This window comes from Canis lupus, chromosome 6, assembly GCF_003254725.2.
Source record: "Canis lupus dingo isolate Sandy chromosome 6, ASM325472v2, whole genome shotgun sequence".
Lineage (NCBI taxonomy): Eukaryota > Metazoa > Chordata > Mammalia > Carnivora > Canidae > Canis > Canis lupus.
The window spans coordinates 7,634,123-7,647,739 of record NC_064248.1 but is presented as its reverse complement, the minus strand read 5'-3'; the positions used below and the strand labels follow the sequence as shown (position 1 = coordinate 7,647,739).

At 49.7% G+C, this 13,617-nt stretch overlaps 1 protein-coding gene across 13 annotated transcripts in view; it reads left to right on the top strand.

Moving 5' to 3' along the window:
- Nucleotides 1–13,617, top strand: part of CUX1 (cut like homeobox 1) — a 364,476-nt gene that overhangs the window by 301,765 nt on the left and 49,094 nt on the right. The window lies entirely within an intron of this gene.

The following is a 13,617-nucleotide window of genomic DNA, read 5'->3' as shown; positions in this document are numbered from 1 at the left end:
AGTGTCCTCCCCGCGATCCCACTGGTACAGAGCTTTGCTCGCCCAGCTTCCAGGAACAGCCAGCATCTTGTGCTGCTCCTCGTTTTTCCTTTATTTTTCTAAACATGTTGATTAGCCTCCATATCCCATTGATTCATTGAAAACACAAACAAAGCTAAGTGAGGAGCGTGAAGCCCGCCAGCCTGCTGCAAGTTTTACGAGGGAAAACATGTGTAGCGCGGGAACAGCTGGGCGGCAGCGGCCGCTACCACTGTGAGATGCCAAACCCACGCACAGATGCAGCCGGAGCGGGGCGCTTGCAGCAGAGCTCCTGGCCAAGCTTGTGTTTCGGATGTTCCCAGTTTGCTCTTGACCAGAATGGGAGGCAGAAGGCTATATCTTACCCGAATCATTGGTCCCCTGGCTGGACATCTAAATGGAATGGTTTGTCCACCCAAAGAAGGATCACTGGTACTTCCTTCTCACTTCATTTCCGGCTTGGTCAGTTTGGTTAACAAGTCCCAGAGAACTTACCCAGCCCTGGCCCATATTCCAGATGCATTAGGGTAAATAATGCAACACCTTGTTTGTGCCAGAGTTTTGCAGACATTTGCATCAAAAATTAGCCTTGCCTCTTCTTGCTGCAGCAGAAAGTTGGCCTCCCCATAGTCCCCCAAGAGTAGTTGCTGCCCCACCAGACTTAGGACTAAACTTGGTAGAATGTGACAGACATTTTTTAGATCAAAATCACTTGTTCCTAAATAAAACATGAGATCTCCTGCAGTCTCAGGTCAGTTATAATTGATGCCAAAATCTTGGCCATGTGTGAACAAATCCTTGAAAAGAATGGCCTTTTGCTCTTTGCTCTATGGCAGGTAGTTGCTACCATACTGGAACTTCCACAGTCACATTTCCAATATAGGAAAACCACGCCAGGCTCCTCAGAGGGAAGTAAATAGTATTTGTGAGATATCAAATTACTTTATAAAACAAATTGATGCATAGAATGCTTGGAGAGTCTACAAATTGGCAGGGGCAGGGAGCCTGGATAAAAGTGAGCACTGAGGAACTTTCCAGTGGTTTCTGTGAAGGGGTGGCAAGCAGGCCTCTCCCTGTGTCACCTCTGCAAGATGGGAGACAGATTGCAGACCATTTACCCATCGTGCCCCTTATCAATAACAGGGAAACCGTGGAAACAATAGTCATGGTGATTGTGGAGAGAAATGGAAAAATATTTCATATATTCTAGGAAAACACAGGGTTTTTTTTTTTTAAAGACATTTATCTTAGTGCACGCACAGGTGGGGGCGGGGGGCAGAAGAAGAGAGAATCTGGGGCCCCCGGTGTCTCGGTGATTGACAGTCTATCTTTGGCTCAGGTCATGATCCAGGATCCTGGGATCAAGTCCCATCTTGGGCTCCCCACAGGAAGCCTGCTTCTCCCTCTACCTATGTTTCTATCTCTCTGTCTCCAGCAGACTACCCCCTGAGCACAAAGCCCAACTCAGGACTTGATCCCAGGACCCTAAGATCATTAACTTAGGCCAAAACCAAGTGTGGGACACCTAGCACCCCTAAATTTTTTAATATCATGATGGTAGCTAACCAAAAATGTTTCTCTGGATCAGCAAAGACTAGAAAGTGCTTGTCAAAACAAGAAGAATGATTATCATAGTGGCAAGACTGTGGGTCGTAGTTTTCCTTGTTTGAAATTTCTTTACTATCAATATTATCCTTTCAAGAATGTTTCTAAAAATCAAAGTAGCTGAACTTTTCAGCATGTGGAATTTAGATTCAAAAGACGGAATTATTTTATGATGATGCGTATTGGTAAATCTTTGGGATGGATGCCCATAGGGGACTCCAGAATCTTCCTCAATGGATTAGAGAAACAGTGTCTCTGAGGAAGGCTTCAGCAGTGCTGTCCCAAAGGCATGGTAGTGAATCCAGTTCAAGGACTTCCTCAGGATTCTGGTTCTCTGTTCTCACCATGGCTACCACAGAATCTTTCCAAGAAGCCCCCAGACTCAGAAAGATGCTGTCCTTGGTGGTGGCTCCATGAGGCGTGTGCCAGAGGTGGCTCGGCCCAGTAGAACCAGCTGGCTGCAGGACGATCATTCCAGTGCTGGGTTGGTTGGTTCCTGAATATGGTGAGAAATGCTCAGCAGCTGAGCATCCAGGTGGCTGAGCTGGCCTGGCTGGGAGGGTAGCCTCCCAGTTGTGGCAGGACTCTGGAAGACTGGCCCTCTATCCACAGCCCCTCAGTGAGAGGTATGGACTCAGAGCAGAGGACGCGTGGGCCCAGTGCAGGGCTCGTCCTCAGTTACCATGGTGATAAGGTGACCAGGAGTAGAGTGGCCTCACTCATCAGAACGGCAAACTGCTGACGCAGGAATCTGTTTGCCTCACTAAAGAATTCCTGTCTGCCTCTTTCTGCCCAGTGCCGTCATCCCTCAGGGTCTCCGTTTTCCTTAATGATCTATATGTCAAGCTTGCTGATGAGTTTTACAGCAAGAGACTGAACTTTGAATTACATCACCAGTTCCTCCTGGTGAACAGAACCATTCCTGAATGTTCTTTGATGATCTGAGCATTGGGTGATGGCCTTGGGCCTTTGGGAAGGTTGATGCCATTTTCCACCGGTGACCTGTGCTTTTGCTTGTAAGCCTTTGGGGTCTTGATGAAAAATCATCAGAGTAGAGGGTCCCCTGCCAATCACATGAGTACCTTTGGGGGGTGGGGGGCGGCGTTAAAGACCGAACTTAAGATCACATACTTGTTCATGTATTTCCAGGCAGCCTGGTCCTCTACACAACATTTTTGAGTTGGCTTCTTTCAAAGTTCCCAGCGTCTTGGGGAGGGGCGTCGGCAGTTCCATCCAGGGTCGTCTTTGATCTAATATGACAGAAGTATTTAAAGATGGCATTGCAGAGAGGCCTTTGGGGGTTGGTTCTCTGCGTCTTCCTTTTGTCTGTCTTCCATCCTAGGTATCATGCTTCAGCCAACCTCACACTGCTTAGCAATTGCAGTGCTCTGGGGAAGCCAAGAAAAAGCACTTACAGGAGGAGAAGGGAGGGGCCTTGTAAGGCTTGTTTTCTCTGAGTGTGGCCTGCCATCCATGCTTATCAGCTAGCAGGCTTTTTTAAAGGGAAGAAAATCTTGAAGTACAAGGAAGGGGGTTGCTTGTGTGCATATGTATAGCTAGGGAGGGAGGGAGGTACATAGATCGGTAGGTAGATACAATCTAGTAAACCACTGGATTTTTTTTTTCCCCATTTTCCTTCCCTGAAGCTTATTTCATATTCACAGTTCCTTGGTGTGATTAATCTTTTTGCCCCAAGGGAGGGAAGGAGACAAGAGACGATCTAAAAGGGGCAGAAAAAAAGGAGGCGGGGGAGGATTTTCCAGATTTTCCTGGATGCAATGTTAGTCATTACATTACAGAGAACCGGTGGGCTCCGCTTTGTAACTTTTTAACATGAGAGCATTTCGTTACTGTAGCTAATAAGCTTCCACACTGGCTTCAGATGGATTATTGCAAACTGTAAAACCTCCAGCTTTTTTCCCAGTGTATCAGTCAGGAACTGTGAATTCCGAGTCATCTCCCCCCATGGAGGATTCATGGCTCCGTGTCACTGCTCTCAGCAGGGCATCAGCTGCCTCTCAGGGGGACAGCTGCTGCCATGTCTTAAACATGGGTGGTCTCACATGTGCCCCCTCACTGGCACGATGGCCACAGGCCGGGTGCTGTACGGGAGGTTCAGGCACCCAGGGGATTCCCGTGGCAGCAGCCCCTGGTTAGGGACAGGCTGACATTCCTTGGTAATCTGCATAATGATTCTCACTTCGCGCCCATGAGATGACCAGGAAAATGTCCAGGGTTTGAGTGCTTTGATCTCAGCAATAGGATTCTCATGCAGGCATTTGGCTAGCGTGTTAATGGAGAAAAGGAGGGGCTACTTGCCCCCTCTTAAAGATTCCATGGCACTAAATCTCATCATTCTGTGCGTTAGACTAGATTTGATTTGATTTTTTTTTTCTTCTCTTTTCATCAGAATAAATCAGCGAGAGTAACTGTTGGTTCTCTACAGGAAGAGTTATTCTAACCCCTGAAAAGATTTGTATAAATATAACTGATTTACACATAGCCACAGACAGCAGAGAGACAAAAGAGAATTCTGGAAGGCCCCGTGTAAACTAGAAAGTGCCCCCTCGGGATCCCTGGGTGGCGCAGCGGTTTGGCGCCTGCCTTTGGCCCAGAGCATGATCCTGGAGACCCCGGATCGAATCCCATGTTGGGCTCCTGGTGCATGGAGCCTGCTTCTCCCTCTGCCTGTGTCTCTGCCTCTCTCTCTCTCTGTGTGTGACTATCATAAATAAATAAAAATTTAAAAAATGTTAAGATAGCATCATGAATCATTAAAAAAAAAAAAAAAAGAAAAGAAAAAAGATAGTGCCCCCTCCCTGAGCCAGGTGGCTGCTGCTCATCATTTGATGGGCAGCTCAGCCTTGTGCAGCCACTCATTGTCAAGAGGTGGTGTCATGGTGGCCAGAAGAACTGAGTGCTCCACCCATATCTTTCTCTCTTGGTTGAAACCTGCATTAGGATGTTTTTTGTTGTATCAGGAATGCCGTAATGAAGGAATAACTGTCTCTTCTAAAGTCAGAGAAGATAGGTTTCTGGATTCAGACACAACCTCCCTTCTGGTTGTCTGTCATTGGGTATGTGTGGGTACAGTCCCCATCCCCACACTGAGGAAGCCCCAAGGAGGGGCTGGGCTGCAAAGGCATCAGAAAGGAGGACATTGCAGGAAGGGTTCTGTAGGCCCAAGGTTCATAGTCATGAAAGGACATGGCATGTGTGGCACCTTTGAAAAAGGTGAGGAGCCCCTAATTCAGAGGGCTTTTTTTTTTTTTTTAATGACAATAGGGGGCACCTGGCTAGCTCAGTCCATGGAGCATCTGACTCTTGATCTTGGGGTTGTGGGTTCAAGCCCCACATTGGATGTAGAGATGACTTCAAAATAAAATATTTTTTAAATAATAATAAAATAAAATGACAGAAGCAAAGTGGGTTCTGGGGGAATTTTGTCTTCCCTGTACGTAGCTTCCTTTACTCTGTTGTATAAGAAAAGTAGAGGTGGACAGATGGGTGGTGCATTGCTCTTTCAGAGTGACCTTGGTGACCTGCCCCACTGGCGGTGTTGGGCCTGGAATGCTGGCCTGCCGCATCTCATCCCAAAGTACTTCTTCCCTCACTGATGGCTCTTTCTCAAGAGGAGGTGGGCTGAGGCCCATGATGGGCAACACAGCCCCCCAGGCTTCTCACTGATCCCATTCAAAGAGATCCCAGGATGGAGGGGAGAAGCCCCTCACTTAAGGGCTGCACCTTTGGACCACAGGGAGCCAGAGTCTAACCAGGAAAAACCTTCCACCACAGGACTGTGGAGGGGACAGGTGAGGGAGGGTTCAAGACTCAGTGGGCAGAGTGGCCTCTGGTACGCAGAACATGGGCACAGCCTGGACACTGAGATGGCATCTGACTGTGCCCAGGCAGGAGAAATTGTCTAGGGCTACAGGATGATTTGGAGGGGGCTCAGAAAACCCTCCTAGAGAAGCATAGAGGGCAGGATGTGACGTTAGTCAGTAGGCTATGCTGGCCCAAAGCGCAAAGGTCTTTCGACCTCCTGTGGGGAAGGGCCTTTTCAAACAGAGGGTGGGCTGAGGAGGAGGCCATGAGCCTGAGAAGTGCGTGCCTCAGAACCAGCCAGGCCTGGGACCCTCGGCCAAGGCAGGGCTTAGGGAACTTCTCACCAGGGCCTAGAATGTTCCTTGCTCACTTTGGGTACAGTGCCGTAACTTGGTCTGTCAAGAGCAATGTGTCTCCCCACTGCCTGCCAAGATGGTCTAGGAGTTGTGAGTTTCCTTCTAATTAATGTCTTTCAAAAATTGTCAACCTTATCTCAGCTGAGCTCAGGTAGAAAGGGATTTGGTTGTACTACAGCTAATCCTTCAAGAGTGATGAGATGCAGGCTAGGGCAGAGCAAGCCCATGAAGGGCCTCAGAGTGGGACTCCCTCCCAGCCCCCACACCACAGGACAGGAGGGTGCCCTGTCACTAATATTCTCAAAATGTGACTTGTTGGGATTACGTCCCCCTAATATTTGCACGTGCTGCTTTTCAGTTCTCGTAGCCACTAGGAACATTGTGGGATTCGTTGTGGGGGACTAAAGCATCCCCACTGTAGCATTAACACAGGAGGGCAAGGGAGAGTGGAGGCCCAGCCCACCTGCCCTCCCCTGGAGCACGCTCTACCTGCAGGCCCCACACAGGCCTCCCTGAGCACGCAGCTGGCTCAGTGTTTGCTCTCAGGCAGGAAATGTTGTTCCCAGGAAAGGCTGCTTCAGCGTATAGCACCCCCCAAAGGTCTCTGTTCCTACAGTGGGATTTGCCACCATGCCTCTCAAAAAAAAAAGAGAGAGGGGAGGGAATCAGAGTAACTCCGAATAGGAGATTTATTTGACTCTTTTAAAAATTATGATTTGTAGGATTTTCTTGAAGAAGTAAAGTACACTATGATTATAAAAGGCAAGATTTTGAGGGGCTTACGCCCTTTTTAAAAAAGCAGTCACCCAGCCTCCCGAATTCCCCAGTCCCCAAACTGCCCTCCCCAGGGACGATCCTATTCCCAGTTTCCTGTAGACAGTCTCTACGTCTAGATGCTCCACACAGAACGGAGCATGCAGGCCTCAAGGTGCTGTGCCTTGCTCTTCTCAACTAGCAAAATATAGCAGATACTTTCTAGGCCAGCACACAAAGAACTTCCTCCTCCTCTTTTTACATCCATAGGGAATCCCCGTATCTGGATATATACCATATTTTATTTAACCAATCACTAGTGAGAGAGATGTAAATTACTTTTAACAGCAAAACATAAGAAACTATCCTGCAGTGACCAGCCCTGAGCGCACGTGAGCAGCAGTGTCGAGGCAGGCTGGACAGACTGCAGAGGTCTCATCCGGCCCCTCCCCCTGAGCGATTGTGTGGCCTTGGGCAAGTGACTCAACCTCTCTGTGTCTCAGTTTCTCCTATAAAAGGGAGAGAAGACAGTACCCGTCTCCTAGGCTGTTGGGAGGTTTAAATGATTTTGTGCACAAAAGCTTCCGAAACAGGCTGGCACAGAGGAAATGCTATTTGAATGTTTACTTCTGCTGCCACCACTAGCATTACATGCTGCTTTGTGTGCGCATGGAGAGCTGCAGAATAGTACATGTGCACACCCAAGGTGCCAGGCCTCTGGCTTTAAAACAGAAAAGAAGCCCAGCTACTCACTCCTTGGGGTAGCTTGTCGAGTGCAAACGTTGCTGGGTGGCAGCTGGGGTCCACTGAAGGATGACCTGCATGCAGCTCTGCAGATTCTAAGCTTCTCTGAAATGCCATCCATCTTTGGAAGTTGCCTGTCCATCCACAATTCTGCAAAGTTGATCCCAGATTCTGAGCTTCTAGAACAAGACTGCAGGTTATCGCTCATGCCATCTGGGGCAAACTAACATGGAACCAGGCCATCTTGTCTGGATATGGGTGTGACTGTCGGCATGGGTGAGCAACAATACCATCCCACTCAAGCTCTTTCGGTTGGTTTGCCTGGACCTCTGTCCCGGCACACTCCAGCTCCCCTTTTGGAGAAGGCCCTTGCAGGCCCTGGTCACGGGCCTCTGGACACGTCTGCCTTCTCTCCCCTTTAGACTCTCTTTGGAAAACAGAATTTACAGTACACTGGGCATTCAGTGCAAGAAGCAAAAGTAGGTCATAGGAGCAAATGAGGACTTCGGTTTTCAGTGATTTGGTTCTAGGGAAGGCTGAAGAAAGCTTAAATGCCTAAACATCCTCAAGGAATTTTAAAAAGGTGGTAGGAATAAAATGAGGAAACTCCTGTATTTATGTGTCTCAACACCTTTAATCCTTAATCCGGGACAGAGGCAAGATGGTGGAAGAGTAGGGGTCCTCGTTTCATCTGGTCCCCCAAATTTAGCTAGATAACTTTGAAACCTTCCTGAACACCTATGAATTCAACCTGAGATGTAAAGAAAGAACAGCTGGAACGCTACAAATCCTTAATCAGTAAATGGACACGATGTTCCCCATCTTACCAACAAAGAAGACCAAGGCACAGAGATGAGAGGTGATTTGGCCCCAGTCAAGAAGATGGAAAAGGCATGCATGGTCCTGAGACCAGCGGCCCTGCTGCCGAGTGTGGAGGTAGGTCCAGGCGAGCTGTCACCTGCCCCTACGGGCTTGGTCTCACCACCATGGGTGAATGGCTGGTCCTGGAACTACGCTCAGAAGTCAAGGCCACATTTCAAAACAAGGAACAAAACGGGGTTCAAATTATACATTTGAACAAATACAAAAGAGCAAATCCAAGATAAAAGACCGTAGAAAATCAGATACCTCCATTACCCTGGGATGCATCCCTTGTATTTCAGCCAGGAGCTGGGCAGGAAAAGAGGAGAGAACCCAGCGACAGATCAGTGGCAGAGTCAGACCCAAGTCTCTGAAGTTTTGCCATGGAACATATGTAATCCATCTGGCCTGGGAGACGGGTCCATGATGCTTTGAAACCCTTCCCGTCTACATCCAGGGAAAATACACACAGTGTCCCAGGGCTCTCTCTCTTGCTGGGACAGCCCCCTCCTTCAGCTGTCATGCCCTCCCCCTGCCTATAGCCCAGAGCCAGCCCGGCCCCCCTCCCGACCTCCTGACCCCAGCCCCATGTGCTAGGGCCACGCTCAGGGTCTTCACAAGGAGTGAGGAGGGCATCTCAGAAAGAAAGCGAGCCAGGAGACTCCATCACTGGCCTCATCTTGATTTTGTGTTTTGTTCTTCCCTTTGGAAGTAGATTCCCTAAATATAGCCCAAGTCTGAATTGGCAGATGTTGGATTTGTCCTTTACAAGAGGACCAAAATTAGTCTGTCATTTGGCACCTAAATAAAGCAGCCAAACTGCCTTTGTACCAACTTTGCAACAAGGAGGGACTAGAGTTGCAGCATTTTGTCTGATAAGGAAACTTTCTTGGAAGCTGTTGAGCAGCACCTCCAAAGCCAAAAGCTGGGGAAAGGGGGGGGGCCTCTCCAGGCACGGAGTCCAGAGGGATGTGCCTTCTTCCTGGCTACACCTGCTCAGTCCTAAGTTTTACAGTCAGTTTTGTTCCACGTAGTTTAAATACCTCCTGAAATTGGAAGGAGAGGATCAATACTCCCCTGAAATAGCAGTCAGAACAGCAGTGCTTCCTCTGTTTTGGGGAGGAAAGGAACAATCTGTCCAGAGTGCCTGGAGCCGGGTGAGCAGAGGGGCTCCCCAGGGGCAGCAGAAAGATGTTATAATCAATTACCACATCATAACACTGATGTATGATAATTACGGAGTGTTTCTCCTGAGATAGTGCTGCGTTTGGCTGGGATACAGTTCTTTCATGGTCCACTGCCTGATTAATATGCAAATAATAGGCTGATTGCATGATGAATGCAGAAAATGAGTTCGCTGATAACGTGCGCACTGAAGCGGGAAGATGATAAATTACTTTTACTGACTGGCCTACATTAAGTACCCTTTCTCAACAATTTCATCACAAATTAAGTAAAGCAGTATGGAGAGATTAGGAGGATGTGTAAAATAACGCACTGTAATAGCTTTCCTAGTGCCGTCGTGAACGTCGGAGACAGGATCGGTTTCACCCCTCACAACCCGGTGCCCATGGAGGACCAGGTCACTTCATCCACCCGCATACTATGCGGAAGCTGGGGTGCAGCCCACCACACTGGCACATTCAGTGGCTGCCGTCAGCCCTGGGACCTCTGCGGAACATTCCGTCACAGCCCAGACATCATTACCCACACGCCAGGCTGCCTGGCAGCGTTATTGAGAGGGAACAGGCTGCTCTTGGGGCGGACACTAGAGCCTCTGCACAGATGGACAGTCCGAAGCCTGCTGTCCACCAGGTGCCTGGGGATAGGAGGGTTTCTGAGCTGCAGGCCTTGAAGGCCCAAAAACAAAACCATATTCAAAGCCACCACTTGGCTCCTCCAACTCCTTGGAATCTGGGAAAATTAATTCCGCTCTCCAAACAGCAGGGTGACCTGTCTGCCAAGAACGTGGCCATCGGTAAAGGATGGGCAGGCTTGCCCAAAGCCATAAAGGAATCATGGAGAAAAAGAGAGGACACGGGCGTGCGGGCGCACACGCTGCCACACACTCACACAGTGATTAATCTTTGATTACAGCGAAGCAATTTAACTAGAGGGTTTGTTTTTTCCCATCTCGGTAATATATATTTAGACTGTTTGTATGACATACATTTTCTCTTAATGCACAGGGACGCATTGATAAGTGTTCATACACACAGCTGGTTTGGTAATAAGGTTATTGAAGGTAATTTGAAAGCATTATTTCTAAATCAGTATGGATCTGCAGAAATGCTGGAAACCAAGTGAGCACCGAGCTCGTGAAGCAGGGCCAACTGTGTCGCCCAGTGCTCCTTCTGCAGCTTCACCAGACTGAGTTCACTACAAAAGATGAATTGTAATTTAAGGAGCGTTTTTAATTTTGAACCAAATTAAACGAACATTGCATTCCCAAACGCTGCTTTTGATGTGCGTGTTTCCTTCAGAGCTTATAAAACATGCACCAGAAAAATGATGATCCCTGACAGAGGGCAGACGGACACCTGGAACCTTCCGCCGAGCCCACCCCCAGCTCAGCCATGGTCGCAGGACGGTGCTGTTGGGGTCAGCACAGAACATCTCTCTCGTGTGTGCTTTCCTCAGTTTGGGAGAAGAGAGAAAAAACATCTCAAGAGTGAGGGAAGCCCTGGGTTGTACAAGATGATGTCTTGGGAGGAGCCGAGCATCTGTAGATCTCTGGGTGACATGAGGCAACTTCTCTTGCACCCTCATGCAATGCACCAGGCTGAGGCGCCCAGCTGGGCACGTTCCTGCCTCCTGCCTCCTCCCACCATGGGCTGACCACCACTGCCAGACCCAAGAACTCAACACCCCTTCCGGTAAAATGCACCTGACCTTGGACTCAGCCTTGTCTCCCCAGAACTGCTCCCTTCAGTGAACAGGACCCCAGTGCTCCCCCTACCCCCATTTGTCTAAGCCGAAGACTGGCAGCCCGTCTCCATCCTTCTCTCTCTCTGAAGCACCCTCCCAAACACACGCTCGCATACACGCACACACATGTATGCATACACACAGCTTCTATTTTCTAAGTGTCTCTCATTTTTTTCTTCCCATTACCACAGTCCCCACCCTGACCCAAGCTCCAGAGCCTTCTTTCCAGATGGCACACTGGCTGCGGCACTCCCCTGCTTCAGTCCGTTCCCTCAGGTCCCACCTTCCACCTTCGTAGTGTGTGACCCGGCCCCTATCTCTCCCTCCCTGGCTCCCGGCCCACCCAGCCTCAGCAGCAGTGTCACAGTGCCCCCGCGCGTCCCTGTCCTGCCCTCATCTCAGGATCTTTGTGACCGTGACTTGCTTGATGAAGTCTGCTTGGCTCGCCACTGTGCCCCATCTCCCAGCACCCTGCCTGGCTCTTGGAGGACCCCCTTGTTGAATGAAAAAGGCAGGCCCTCTCTTCAAGTGGCTTAGAAGTCAAGTTTGGGGAGGGAAGCTGTACGTGGCCCAAGTAACAACCTTGCTTTTATTTTGTTTTCTTTGTTAATAAGTATTTTGGGTTTTACGTCACTGTAAGAGTTCCTTAGACAGGCTTTAAAAATGTTTTGTTCACGCGCGCACGCAGCCCAGTACCTACTGTGTGCCAGAGCTCTTTGCTCATCTGCCTGCCTTCTGTGCTGGCAGGGGGCCGGGTGTATGGGAGAGAAAGCATTGATGTTCCGCATTACAGAAGAAACGAGGACCAACTGGAACTTTTTCCCTTCCTGGGCCAGCATGGGGGTCCCACCCGGCCTAGTCAGGCCCCTCCCCAGCTCTCTGTCCAACTTTGCTCAGGTTACACCTTTCTGCCATTGGTTGGGCGGGGGGGGGGGGGGGGGGGGGGGGGGGGAACAAGGGATTTGGTAGGTTTGCTGAGATTTTCAGTGATTTAAGGCAATGCCCAAGTTGGCTCGGGGCCAGAGAGAGTGTTGCCAGCCCAAGGAGAGGGAGGCAGGGCCTAGAGTGTGGGCATGGTGTGCACTGATGCTTGGTGCCACCACCTGTTTGGGACTAGACCTTTCCTGTGGGTGGGGGAGACTGCCCGCCAGGGACCCTTCGCTTACTCCCCTGTACTCCATGTTTTCTATTGGCCTGGGGAAGTCGGTGGTAGTCCTAAGGGGTGGGAAGTGTCTGCTGTTAGACCCAGAGGCAGGGTTCGGGACCCAGGAGCCCATGTACATTGCCACCACCACTGCCACTGGGGCAGGGTTGGGCACCAGGGACATCAGTAAAGGGGTCTCACATGACCATGTGGGGCAGCCTGGTCGATTTCTGAGGAAAAAACAGGAGGGCCAATGAGCATCACCATGCACTTTTGAGGTGAGGGTGTCTCTTAGAAGAAGCCAAGTGAGTCCCGACATGTCCGTTAGGGTTCAGTGGCTCCTCACGCAACCCCCGTCTGAAGTCCACTGAGAAGTGTTGCAGCCTGATGGTCACCCTCTTGTACTCTTTGAGGCTGTCAGCCCCATCCGCTGGGAAGGCCTCGAGCCAGGCAGGGTCCTTCCAGGCCACCAGGGCTCCCGCTGGACCCAGGATGCCAGCACCGGGCACCCCAGGACCTTTTGCACACCCTGATCCACTCCCCAAGCAACCACAGTGGCAAGTCTGCCATCCCGCCTCTGGCTCTGTCTTCCACTCTGCCTCTCCCCCTGCACCCCCGTTTCCTCTTCTCGATCTCCTCCCTTGCTCACATTTCCACATTGCCAGGCCACAGCCATGCTGCTCCCCAGCTCTGCCCGGCAACCCCCCACCCCCTATCCTCTCCCTCCCCTCTCCCATCTCCCCATACTTGTCTGTCTTCATAGTCACTTGGAATTTCCTGGCTTGGCAGGGGCTCAAAGCCTAAACTATGGACATAATGAGAAGTGGTGCATCAGACCAGCCACCAGTTAAATAATGTTTGGGTTCTTGTCAGAATGTCACAGAGTACCCTGTCATTTTGTTTCAGCAACTTGTCCTTCTGAATGCACAGTTCGCCTTATGGCATGCCAGCAGTAAAAATGTCACTTACAATAATTACTTTTTGGTGAAAATGCTTGCTGACTTCCTACCTTCAAGCTGTTTTTTACACAGTGGGGAGATAATAAGAAATGACTTTATCCTGACTGCTCAAATGAACACTAAATGGAATTTGGGTTATTATTACTGCAGATAGAGGGCTGGGTATGGAAATTTCAACAGTGGATCGGATAAACTGCAGGGAGATTTGTCTCTGGAAATTACGGCGGGTGAGCATTTTCAACCGGCTTCTATTGAAAACTTAAGGCAGCTGTTTGCGTGCTGTTTCTGGAATATAATATTTTTCATAATCCTTTTATAGTTCCTGAATGCATCGTGCATTTCAGAGGGCCTCGAGTCACTGCCTCTGCTCTCTGGATCTTACTTAACCAAGCGACTCCTGTGTACGATTTGAAGCCTTGCAAAA